Source organism: Zea mays, chromosome 5 (assembly GCF_902167145.1).
Source record: "Zea mays cultivar B73 chromosome 5, Zm-B73-REFERENCE-NAM-5.0, whole genome shotgun sequence".
NCBI lineage: Eukaryota > Viridiplantae > Streptophyta > Magnoliopsida > Poales > Poaceae > Zea > Zea mays.
The window spans coordinates 70,885,211-70,898,802 of record NC_050100.1 but is presented as its reverse complement, the minus strand read 5'-3'; positions in this window follow the sequence as shown (position 1 = coordinate 70,898,802).

Sequence of the window (13,592 nt, the reverse complement as noted above, 5' to 3'; positions counted from 1 at the left end):
CAACAATCTCATCAGGTAGCTGGGCAACAATAGCTGAATGAACATGCTCCTTTCGACTCAAGGCATCTGCAACCAAATTTGCCTTGCCCGGGTGATAGTGAATCTCCAAATCATAATCCTTAATAAGCTCCAACCAACGACGTTGCCTAAGGTTGAGATCCTTCTGAGTGAGTATATACTTTAAACTCTTATGATCTGTATATACTTGGCACTTGGTCCCCATGATATAATGTCTCCAAATCTTAAGCGCATGCACAACGGCTGCCAATTCCAAGTCATGAGTGGGGTAGTTCAACTCATGTTTCCACGTAGGTGATCACATGTCCTTCTTGCATGAGCACACGTCCCAAGCCTTGGCCTCATGCATCACAATAGATATCAAATCCTTTCTATAGGTCTGGCATAACCAATACTGGTGGTGACATCACCCTCTTCTTCAATAGATCAAAGTTGTTTTGACACTTCTCGTCCCACTTAAATTATTTTCCTTTCTCCAAATGTCATAGGCTTGGCAATCTTACAGAATCCTTCAATAAATCTCCGATAGTATCCTGCTAGTCCCAAGAAACTCCGAATCTCAGTAACTGTAGTGGGTACTCTCCACTCCATTATCTCCTTAACCTTAGCAGGATCCACTGATATTCCTCCATTAGAAATAATATGACCAAGAAATGGCACCTCACCAATCCAAAACTCGCACTTGCTAAACTTGGCATAGAGTTGATTATCTCTTAGCTTCTGTAGCACCAATCTTAGATGTTCCTCATGATCACTATCACTCTTGGAATAAAAATATCGTCGACGAAAACCATGACAAATCTGTCTAGATCATGTACATCTTTATTCTTCAGATCCATAAAGTAGGTTGGTGCATTAGTTAGTCCAAATTACATAACAGTGAACTCATATAAACCATCTCGGGTCGAGAAATCCGTCTTGGGAATATCCGATGGCCTAATCTTCATTTGATGGTAGCCCGATCGGAGATCAATCTTCGAGAACACTCTAGCACCTCTCATCTGATCAAACAAATTCTCAATACGGGGTAATGGATATTTGTTCTTCATAGTAACATCATTAAGAGATCTATAGTCCACACACATCCGTTGCGATCCATCCTTCTTCTGTACGAATAACATCAGTGCTCCCCAAGGTGAGGAACTCGAATGAATGTACCTAGCCTCTTGTAACTCTGTTAATTGCTTCTTCAGTTCCTTTAACTCCTCTACGGACATCCTATATGGCCGTTTAGAAATAGGGGCGGTTCCAGGTAAGAGATCAATAACAAACTCAACTTCTCTATCAGGTGGCATCCCTGGTAACTCCTCTGGAAAGACATCCGGAAAATCTCTAACCACCCGGATGTTGTCACCAACAAACTCCTCAGGTATAAAGAACATTGCACGCATGGATGAGGTGGTTACTGTAATATTAACTTGAAATCTTTCTCCTTTAGGGCTGGTAAGTTCTATGGTTCCCCTAGCCCAGTGTATAAACTGTCTTTGCCTTTCTTAACCATGACATACCAAGGATCACGTCTATACTGCTCTCTTCTAACATTATAGGGGTAGCCCATCTGGGTTAGAAACACAGGGTAAGAAAGGAAGAATTGTAGACAAGGCGAGTAATTACGAGGAATGTTTCTGTGGGAGATTTATTAGCTAAGTAGATTAGTGTGTCACCTACTAACGCTAATACATTACCTTATGGTGGTACATGCTAAGATGCCCGTATATACTATTTCAATCAATCAAAGAAGCAAATCAGGCATTGATCATCAGAACAATCAACCAACATTTTTAAATATAGAAAATAGTTATAATTTTGTCTTAGGTTTCCTATCTCTTAAAAAAAGATCATAGTGGTAGGATTCCAAGGTGTGAAATCCATCTTGTCTTAGAGTAGAAAAGATAAGAATGATCAGAGTAGAACAATAGAAGGTGAGACAGGATCAAGATAAGTATAGAAAGAATCAGAGTAAGGTAAGTATAGAATGAATCAGGGTGAGATAAGTAGGTAAGGGTTGTCCGTTTCTATCTAGGTTTCGTCCTACAGTCAACATTTCCTCTGATACCACTTCTGTCACACCCGGCTTTAAAGAACAAAGCCAGGTGCATCTCATACATGCGCCAAGAAGACAACATATATAATAACAGAGTGTATAGAGAAAAATGTCACAAAACATCAGAGTATTTATTACATAGCGGAAGACTTATTACAAAATAAAATGATAAATATGAAACGAACTAAGGATCGTCGGCGCCAATGTCAACTGAGAAACGCCACCTAGATCAGATCAAACTCCTCGCCTTGTGGCTCCTCCTGAACCACCTGATCTTCTCCTGTGGGGGGGGTGTGAGACAGCAAGGGTGAGCTCACACATGATCATAGCTCAACAAGTTGTGGGGAACCAGTGGACACAAACTCACAAAGGTGTGAGTTTATGTGATGTGTAAGGCTAATCAATGATAGGGGTTAAAGCTGAGCATTGCTTTTAAGTAGTTGGTCAAAATTTTATTAGCAGTTACTAAGTGTAAGTAAATACCAAACCATAAGTAATAGAACAAAATTAATAATAAACCCATGCAATGCAAATGACAAAATTGAATTTAAGTTCCATAATTTAAACATCAGAGAGTCCTGAGCTGCTCATGACCGTGAGCTCGGCTAGTATACCAGTTTTACACTCTGCAGAGGTTGTACCCTTTACCCACAAGTCATGTTACCCATCTGCCAAGGGGTCGCGAATCCCATACACCTCTACCTAGGAAGCGCGGCAGGGCAACACTACGAGGCCTTTACAAAGTTCCACTAGCTTCCGAAAACCCGCTACAGTTTATAGGAAGTTCCAATGCAGGGTTCCTGGCTGACCGCCATCGCAGCAAAATCAACCAGGGACCTCCCTACACTGACCACCCCCCTACTGCCCTTGCCCCTTTCGGGTAAGGTAGTCTTCCACTAGCTTTCCTAATTAGTCAGCCAAGGGCGTCCCATTAAACCCTTGTGGTGGCACGTGGTTCTCAAGTTAAGCTCTATGTTCCAATTAACATTAATGATCTCAACATGAACATAAATAGAATAACAAAAAGAATTGGAACATAGAGGTAATAAATGATTATCCCAAAACCAGGTAAAGCAATAGCAAACTACCCAAGTGAATCAGGGGTAAACAAGGTAATGAGATAAACAATCTAGGGTGACCTATTGGGTCCCATCAAAATTAACCTATGCATGAATAAATGATATTAAAGAACATTATTGGGTAAAATGTGGTCAAGGGCACAACTTGCCTGGCACTTGAGATTCCAGGTACCATCTTGTTTTTCAGATGACACGTGTCCTCGCGCTAGTCGTAGCAATACAAACAAACATGGTATAGATAAAATTAACATCACACTAAACATAAGAATATACTACATAATAATGATCTATGCGTTTCTACGAGACTAACGCAACTTGAACAGATCAAATCGGAGTTAAAACGAGGAAATTATGAATTTCTAAAGATTTTATGTATTTGATCTGAGATTGTTTAGGAGAACAATTTTAATAAGGTTTTCATGTTAAAATAGTGTTACTGAGTGATAAACAATATTAAAACAAAATTATAGAAATTGAAATGGATCAATTTGGACTTAATATGAATTTTATATGAATTAAGCAAGTTCTAGCATTTATTTTTACACTAGAAATTCATTTCCTTACTCATTTATTTAATTCTTCCGAGTTCTGGACTGCGCACATTAATTCTCGAGAACTTAGGGTTTAACTTGTAAAATTCCTAGGCTCGGATGTAATTACTCTGTGTGGATTGTGGATGGCGGGTTGATAACTAAGAAGTCTAGGGGTTCTTTTGTGAATCTGGTTTGACGAAAGGGTACAGGCAATTCTCCATCGTTGGATCCACAACCAAGCGCCCAGATTAGACCGAGAACTCCAATGAACGGGTACACAACCACCACCGATGGATAAAGATCCAACGGTGCAGATTTCATCCTTCCCTAACTAACCTCAACCACCCGATCTGGATCCAACAGTCGCGGGCGAAACGTTATCTAGATCAAATCTCCATTGCCCACGACGCATCCAACGACGGGTGAGTGTCTCCTTTCTCTGTCACCTGACTACGGAAACCAGGACGCGTACCATGGCGGCGGGTCGCCGGCGCGCACAGGCCCCCGACCCCTGGTGACCGAACGATAGTGCTAACGGATACTACGTGAAGCGGGTAATAGCGTGAACATCATGGTGGATGGCTTACCAGTAATCCAGACGCAGTGACGTAGCACCCGGATCCGCGGAGACGATAAACAAGAACGCCCGAACGCCGTCGTGCTTAAGGAGTGCCGCGCCGACGACGTGAGCGACAGCCGATCCTGGCTGGGGAACAAATCGAGCAGAGGCTTACGGCCATAGCAGATGAGTCCCAAGCGAAAATCGCCCGCGGCAGATGAAGTTCTCCGACGCTGTGAGCTCGATGCCCGTGCCTGGCGGACCAGCTCCCGCGCACGATTGATGGCACGGGATAGTCCTACGGAGTTGCGCACACCTCCCTGGCTCAATTCCGGTACCCAGACAACGTCGTGGTGGCGTTACTACGGCGACGGCGACGATTGCGAAGTCGGGGTAACGAGGAGTGGAGGCTGGGTCTTATAGCCCTGAGCAAGGAGCTCGGGTACCCGAGGTACGCTTTGACCGGGTTGATTCCATATTTCCCGGGGGCTTTCAACGACCACGAATTCCACGGAGGGGGTCGGCATCAGCCTGGGGACGAAGGACGGTGCGGTGGATATTGTTTGCCAGTGGTCCCACACGTCGGTGGTGACACAAGGCGGGCAGGCCACTGATAGAGCGGGCCCGCACGGGAGAGCCAAGCGCGCGCGATGCATAGCGAAGGTGTGGAGCGGCTGTAGGAGATCGCCTTTGGTCGGGAGGAAGAGGAATAGTGGAGGTGTGGGTCCCACACACAGAGAAAGTAGGAGGCGGCTGGGTGGAGGGAGTATGGGCCGCGCGGGAGTGAATGAGTGAATGGGCCTAAAACGATGTCTACAGCCCATGATGCCATTCTTTCTTTTTCTTTTTTTGATTTTAATTTCTGCTTTTCTCTACTCATCATTCATTTGAATTTAATTTTTTTGAATTCAACTTTAAGTGTAAATTCAATTTCATATTAACTATGAAATTTGGTCACACCATCATGTGGTGGAGTTATTTGATAATATTATTTTATATTGAATAACATTTCTCTCCTTCCTTCTCTATTTTTATTATATTTTAATTAGTATTATTGTCATTCTTATTAAGTGCACAAACAAACGAAACTCATCATGAGGCACAATTTAATGGCATGTCCCCTTATTAAGTATTTGTTTTTTTATGAGGTGTTCACATGAGATAATAAATAGGGACAACACACATATATATAAAGGAATATGATTTCTCCTTTTAGACTTTTCTTTTTTTCAAAGTGGGTATTACACAATCTCACAAGGCACTAGAGCTAAACTCTCACAAGAGGCTCTCTTTTGCTTGCTTTCTCTTTTGTGGCACTTGTGTGGTTTGTAGTGGTCTAAATCTTGTGTATAGGATGGATCAATGAATAGAAGTGGTTGGGAGGGCTTGAATATGTCAACTATATGACTTGGAATGTTGCTTGGGCTCCCACACCTTGAAGTGGCCGGTTGGGGTGGTATTTATAGCCACCAACCAAATTGTAGCCGTTGAAGAAGGTTGCTGGCGATGGGCGCACCGGACAGTCCGTGCGCCACCGGATAGTGTCCGGTGCGCCGCCACGTCATCCTGTCGTTAGGGCTTGGAGCTGGTCGACCGTTAGAGGCTCTGTCCTCATGTGGCACCGGACAGTCCGGTGACACACCGGACAGTCCGGTGCCCCTCTGACCTGCTGCTCTAACTTCTGCTGCGACACTGTGCTGCACTGTTCACCCGTCAGAGTCGACCGTTGCGCGGAGATAGTCGTTGCACCGCTGGTGCACCGGACAGTCCGGTGGCACACCGGACAGTCCGGTGAATTATAGCGGAGCTGCGCCTGGGAAACCCGAAGCTGAGGAGTTTGAGCTGATTCACCCTGGTGCACCGGACACTGTCCGGTGCGCCAGACCAGGGCACACTCTGGTTTCCTTTTTGCTCCTTTCTTTTGAAGCCTAACTTGTTCTTTTTATTGGTTTGTGTTGAACTTTTGGCACCTGTAGAATGTATAATCTAGAGCAAACTAGTTAGTCCAATTATTTATGTTGGGCAATTCAACCACCAAAATCATTTAGGAAAAGGTGTAAGCCTATTTCCCTTTCAGTGCCCCCTCGGACTGGAAGCGCTCGGGATGAACTAGCGAGGCCATGGCGACTGCAGCGGCGGAAAGCAGAGGAGCGCGAATGCAAAGGGGCGTGGAGAGCTCGAAGGCAAAAGGGCGCAACGGTTGGAGAGAATGCGAAAGCGTAACTGCTGCACGCGAGGTGAATCCCTTTTCAAGGAAGACTCTCCCGCTCGCGCCCCGAGACGCCGCAGGAAATCTCGCCCGACGCGCACCGAAGCGACCCAGTCTATGACACGGGGGCCCGGGCCCACAAGTCATACAACTGGCGTGCCAGCTTTCGAGTGCGAAGAAGGCGAACCGCCGCCCGCGGTAGTACGCGTCTCCAACTCCACCGAAGACAACGACCCAGTCTCTGACACGGGGGCCCGGGCCCACGAGTCATACTCCTTGGGCGTCGGCTTCTGAGTGTGAAGGAGGTGAACCGCCACGCGAGGAGCGAACCTCCGCCTGCGGTAGTGCGCCTCTCCAACTCCGCTGAAGACAACGGCCCAGTCTCTGACACGGGGGCCCGGGCCCACGAGTCATACTCCTTGGGCGTCGGATTCCTAGTGTGAAGAAGGCGAACCGCCACGCGAGGAGCGAACCGCCGCCCGCGGTAGTGCGCCTCTCCATCTCCGCCGAAAACAATGGCCCAATCTCTAACATGGGGGCCCGGGCCCACGAGTCATACTCCTTGGGCGTCGGTTTCTGAGTGCAGAAAGAGCAAACCGCCGCTCGCGCCAGTACCACACCTCCTCGGGGCCGCCGTAGAAGACAGAGAAGATGAATTTTTAAACCAATGCAGCGGTCTCGAGGCGCCTCGCGCGTGGCCCGGCAAAACCACCAGGCGTGGGGGCCGCGGATCAGTCAACCGCGGGGACAGACTTGGCTGTTAGCGTGACCGAAGGCGGACTGGCAGTGATTACGTCAGCAAGTGCACGGAAGCGACGCGCCAATCACCAATCAAGCTTTGGCCCCACCTGCAGGCTCGTGTCCTCCCCCGAGGTGGGCCTGGGGGGCCACTGTCGGTACCCTGGAACAGGGGTACCCCTTACTACAGTATAAAGACACGGTGCTCGCGCTGCTATCTCTAGTCGCGTGGTAAACAGCACCCGACCCCCACCACATGGACGACTCCAGAGCCGCCACGTGGCCAGAGAAGACAATATCCTCCAAAGTATCAACAGTGGGTCCGGACCCCCATGGGAAAGTATCGGACCCCTGTATATGCAGACCGGACCTCCGGGTAAGGTCCAGGACCTCCACGGGTGCAGACCGGACCCCTGAATGGGGTTCGGATCCCTCCGCGTGGGGTCCAGGCCACTCACGGTGGGGTCCCGGGATTCTGGGACAAAGAATACCCAGGCCTTGATCAAGGCCAGGCAGGGGTCCGGAGCTGACACGTGTTCGGACCATACCGCGTATGCTTCTGTTCCACGCTCAGGCGGAGCCCCGATGCTGCCACGTGGCACGCTGCTCGTAACGTAAGCCAGCGGGCGGAGCCTGACATAAGGCCTCTGGGCCGCGCGACCTCTGCATTTATTGCGGATAAGGCATGCCGTCTGTCCATTCCACTGGCAGGTGATGTGTCGCCTCATCATTTAATGAGCCCTGCCCACTCCACTGGCAGACGATGTGTCGCCTTAGCATTTAATGTGCCCTGTCCATTCCGCTGACGGGCGGCGACCAGGCCATCCTGCAGGCGACGTGCCTGTCCATTCCGTTGGCAGGCAGTACGCCCGTGCTGCAGCATACACTATGCTCATCATCACTCGCGCGTTATCGAGGAAGCAACGCGCGACATCAATACTATATGGACTACGGATATTATGGCGCCTAAGGATTGCCCAGCCGTTGCTGGCATGAGATGCTTCTATAGTGTATTCCCTCCATTTTGCCCCTGGGCCCACATGTCGGGGCTCAGCACCCTTGTACGTGCCCCCCTTTGAGCTATAAAAGGGAGGGCACACGACGTTACAAGACGAACACACTCTCAGGCTCACTTAGACTCTCAGACTCACAAGTTCATACAAGCTCTCAAGCACAATACATCACACAGTGGAGTAGGGTATTACGCTCCGGCGGCCCGAACCACTCTAAACCCTTGTGTGTTCTTGTGTTCTTCCCGTTTCCATCTAGCAGGCAAAACACTTAGGCCCCTCCTCATCTTAGGATTTAGGGCGGGTGCGTTCCGCCACCCGGCCATAGAATTTCCTCTCCGACAGTAAATGTTCAAAAATCTCTTGCTTTAGAAATTAAAAGAAATGAAATGATATCCTCTGAATTGTCTGCTTGCCATGAATCTGTCTCTAGTTTAAAGAATTTAAATGATGAATTAAATGCTAAACTAGAGGAAGTTAATAAAGCTAGTTCATGTGTAGAGCATGTTGTTATTTGTAATAGATGTAAGGATTTTGATGTTGATGCCTATGATGAACATCTTGCTTCTATTACTAAATTAAATAATGAGGTGACAAGTCTTAATGCTCAACTTAAGACTTGCAAGGTTGATTTTGATAAATTGGAATTTGCTAGGGATGCCTACACTGTTGGTAGACAACCTTCAATTAAGGATGGACTTGGTTTTCGAAAGGAAACCAAGAAATTAACAAGCCAAAGGACTCCCATTCTCAACAAGGAGAAAGGGAAGGCCCCTATGGCGAGTAGCCCTCAAAGGAACCATGCTTTTATTTATGACAGGAAATTTGCTAGCCATCCTCAGTATAATAAGAGTTATGTTCATGCTGCTTATAATGATTCACATGATATGTTTGCCTCTATCTCCATGTTTGATCATGGTAGAAGTAGGCCTAGGAGAAATCATGTTGTGTCTTATCCTCCTAGGAGAATGTGGAATGGACCTTCTACTATTTATCATGCTTGCAATACTTTTTTTGTACTTTCATGTAAGAACACAAAAGTAGTTGCTAGGAAATTGGGATCCAAATACAAGGGAGACAAAACTTGTATTTGAGTTCCAAAAGTTATTGTGACTAACCTCGTAGGACCTAACAAGAGTTGGGTACCTAAAGCCCAAGTTTAAATTCCTTGCAGGGTTATGCATCTGGGGGCTCAAGCTAGATTATCGACAGCGGATGCACGAACCACATGACGGGGGAGAAGATGTTCACCTCCTACGTCAAGAACAAGGATTCCTAGGATACGATCATCTTTGGAGATGGGAACCAAGGCAAGGTGAAAGGCTTGGGAAAGATAGCCATCACTAACGAGCACTCAATATCAAATGTATTTTTAGTAGAGTCGCTCGGGTACAATCTTCTATCTGTAAGTCAATTGTGCCACATGGGTTACAATTGTCTGTTTACAAATGTTGATGTATCTGTCTTTAGAAGGAGTGATGGTTCATTAGCGTTTAAGGGTGTATTAGACGACAAGCTCTATTTAGCTGACTTTTCGAAAGAGAATGCCGGTCTAGATGCATGCTTAATAGCTAAGACTAATATGGGCTGGTTGTGACATCGCTGTCTAGCACATGTTGGGATGAAGAACCTTCATAAGCTTCTAAACGGAGATCATGTGTTAGGACTAATCGATGTCTGTTTTGAGAAAGACAGACCCTGTGCAGCATGTCAGGCAGGGAAACAGGTGGGAAGCACACATCATGGCAAGAATGTGATGACAACATCAAGAACACTGGAGCTCCTTCACATGGATCTTTTTGGACCCGTTGCCTATCTAAGCATCGGGAAAAGTAAGTATGGTCTTGTAATTGTTGATGATTTTTCCCGCTTCACTTGGGTGTTCTTTCTACAGGATAAGTCAGAAACCCAAGGGACCCTAAAGCGCTTCTTAAGGAGAGCTCAAAATGAGTTTGAGCTTAAAGTGAAAAAGATAAGGAGCGACAATGGGTCCGAGTTCAAGAATCTACAAGTTGAAGAGTTTCTTGAGGAGGAAGGCATCAAGCACGAGTTCTCCGCTCCCTACACACCACAACAAAACGGTGTGGTAGAGAGGAAGAACAGGACACTTATCGACATGGCGAGAACGATGCTTGGAGAGTTCAAGACACCCGAGTGGTTTTGGTTGGAAGTTGTGAACACAGCCTGCCACGCCATAAACCGGCTCTATCTGCATCACCTCAAGAAGACCTCCTACGAACTCCTTACCGGTAACAAACCCAATGTCTCTTACTTTCGTGTATTTGGGAGCAAATGCTACATTCTGGTGAAGAAAGGTAGACATTCTAAATTTGCTCCCAAGGCTGTAGAAGGGTTTTTACTAGGATATGACTCAAATACAAAGGCGTATAGGGTCTTCAACAAATCATCAGGATTAGTTGAAGTCTCTAGCGACGTTGTATTTGATGAGACTAATGGCTCTCTAAGAGAGCAAGTTGATCTTGATGACATAGATGAGGATGAAGTCCCGACGGCCGCAATGCGCACGATGGTGATAGGGATGTGCAACCACAGGAACTACATGAACAAGATCAACCATCTTCCTCTACAATGGTGCATCCCCCAACTCAAGATGATGTACAAGTACCTCAAGAAGAAGGGAAGGATCAAGGGGGAGCACAGGAAGATCAAGTGATGGAGGAAGAAGCACCACGAGCCCCTCCAACTCAAGTCCGAGCGACAATCCAAAGACATCACCCTGTCGATCAGATTCTAGGTGACATTAGCAAGGGAGTAACTACTCGCTCACGACTAGCTAACTTTTGTGAGCATTACTTGTTTGTCTCTTCTATTGAGCCTTTCAGGGTAGAAGAGGCCTTGCAAGATCCGGACTGGGTGTTGGACTTAAGCAAGCCCCAAGAGCATGGTATGAATGCCTTAGAGACTTCCTTATTTCTAATGCTTTCAAGGTCGGGAAAGCCAATCCCACTCTTTTCACAAAGACATGTAATGGTGATCTCTTTGTTTGCCAAATTTATGTCGATGACATAATATTTGGTTCTACTAATCAAAAGTCTTGTGAGGAGTTTAGCAGGGTAATGATGCAAAAGTTCGAGATGTCGATGATGGGCGAGTTGACCTACTTCCTTGGATTCCAAGTGAAGCAACTCAAGAACGACACTTTCATCTCCCAAACGAAGTACACACAAGATCTTCTCAAGAGGTTTGGGATGAAGGACGCCAAGCCCGCGAAGATACCGATGGGAACTGACGGGCATGTTGACCTCAACAAAGGAGGTAAGTCCGTTGATCAAAAGGCATACCGGTCAATGATAGGTTCACTACTTTATCTTTGTGCTAGTAGACCGAACATTATGCTTAGTGTATGCATGTGTGCTAGATATCAATCCGACCCCAAGGAGTGTCACCTTGTGGCCGTTAAGCGAATTCTTAGGTATCTAGTTGCTACGCCTTGCTTCGGGATCTAGTATCCAAAGGGGTCTACCTTTGACTTAATTGAATACGCAGACTCCGACTATGCCGGGTGCAAGGTTGATAGGAAGAGTACATCAGGGACGTGCCAATTTCTAGGAAGGTCCCTGGTGTCCTGGAGTTCCAAGAAACAGACATCTGTTGCCCTATCCACCGCTGAGGCCGAGTATGTTGCCGCAGGTCAGTGTTGCGCGCAGCTACTTTGGATGAGGCAAACCCTCCGGGACTTTAGCCACAATCTGAGCAAAGTCCCACTCCTATGTGACAACGAGAGTGCAATCCGCTTGGCGGATAATCCTGTTGAACACAGCCGCACTAAGCACATAGACATCCGGCATCACTTCCTGAGGGACCACCAGCAAAAGGGAGATATCGATATTTATCATATTAGCACCGAGAACCAGTTAGCCGATATCTTCACCAAGCCGTTGGATGAGAAAACTTTTTGCAGGTTGCGTAGTGAGCTAAATGTCTTAGATTCGCGTAACTTGGATTGATCTATAGCATACATGTGTTCTATGCCCTTGATCATGTTACTTTGAGCATTTACATTATTCGTTGTATATTTATGGTGCTCAAGTTGTACAAGTCCTCCCCGGACCTACAAGTCCATATGCAAATGGTGCACATATTTAGGGGGAGATGTGCTACAACTTGACCCTTTGAGACTAACATGTTTGTTTAAGTACACCTGATGTAGTCTCAAAGGTACATTGAAAGGGAAACTTAACTTGGACAACACAAGACTTCCACTGCACTCCGGTATTAGTGTATTTAATTCCAAGTTCATACTTATGCTCTCATTGCCTTTTTGCTCTTAATTGACATTTTTGGTGAGGCAATGGGGTTAAAGGGCCAAGAATGATCCCGTTTTGGTGCTTAATGCCAAAAGGGGAGAAATTAAGGCCAAAGCAAAATGGATCAGCCAACCACTTGTGAATTTTTGAAAATAATAGAGTAAGAATTTATGATTTGCTCAAAATAGTCTTATTGCAAAATTTGGTCTCTTGTGGGGGAGAATTTTGATTATGGGAAAAGGGGGATTTTTGGCACTTGATTAATTTTACTATTGGAATATCTCTCTATGTGCCCAAACAACTGTGTTTAACTTAGAGATAGGAAAATGAATTTGATTTGCAAAAACAAACCAAGTGGTAGCAAAGAATGATCCAAATATGCCAAATCCTAACTAAAGAGAATTTGGTCTTCATTTGCATTGATGTTGCACTTCTTTTGTTGCTTTTTGATGTGTTGGCATGAATCACCAAAAAAGGGGAGATTGAAAGGGAAATGTGCCCTTGGACCATTTCTATATGTTTTGGTGATTAAATGCCCAACACGATTGATTAATTCTTATGTGCTAAACAAAGAGAGAAATACAAATCATATTACAAGGTATGGTTCTAGACTTAGTACATTGTTTTTAATACTAATGTGTTTGTATAAGTGCTAGAAACAGTGACAAAAGAAGGAGAAAAGAAATGGGAAAGAGTTGGCTGCTCCAGCTCGGCCTGGCACACCGGACTGTCCGGTGGCGCACCGGACAGTGTCCGGTGCTCCAGGCTGGCCGACGGTGAACCAACTGCTCTCGAAAATCGATGGAGTTGTACGACTATAATTCACCGGACTGTCTGGTGGTGCACCAGACTGTCCGGTGAGTCATCCGCGACGAACTCGTCGGACTCGGGAAATGAAAAAGGCGACGTGGCTAAAAATCAACGGACTGTCCGGTGAGCCAACGACGCTCACGACCAACAGTCGGCTGCGCAATCTGCGGGCGACGCGTGTCTTGCTCCAACGGTCAGTTGGGCACACCGGACTGTCCGGTGTGCACCGGACAGTGTCCGGTGCGCCAACCAGCCCCGAGGAGCAACGATCGGATGCACCCGATATGGAAGGAGATCGCGCACCGGACATGAACAATGGTTGTC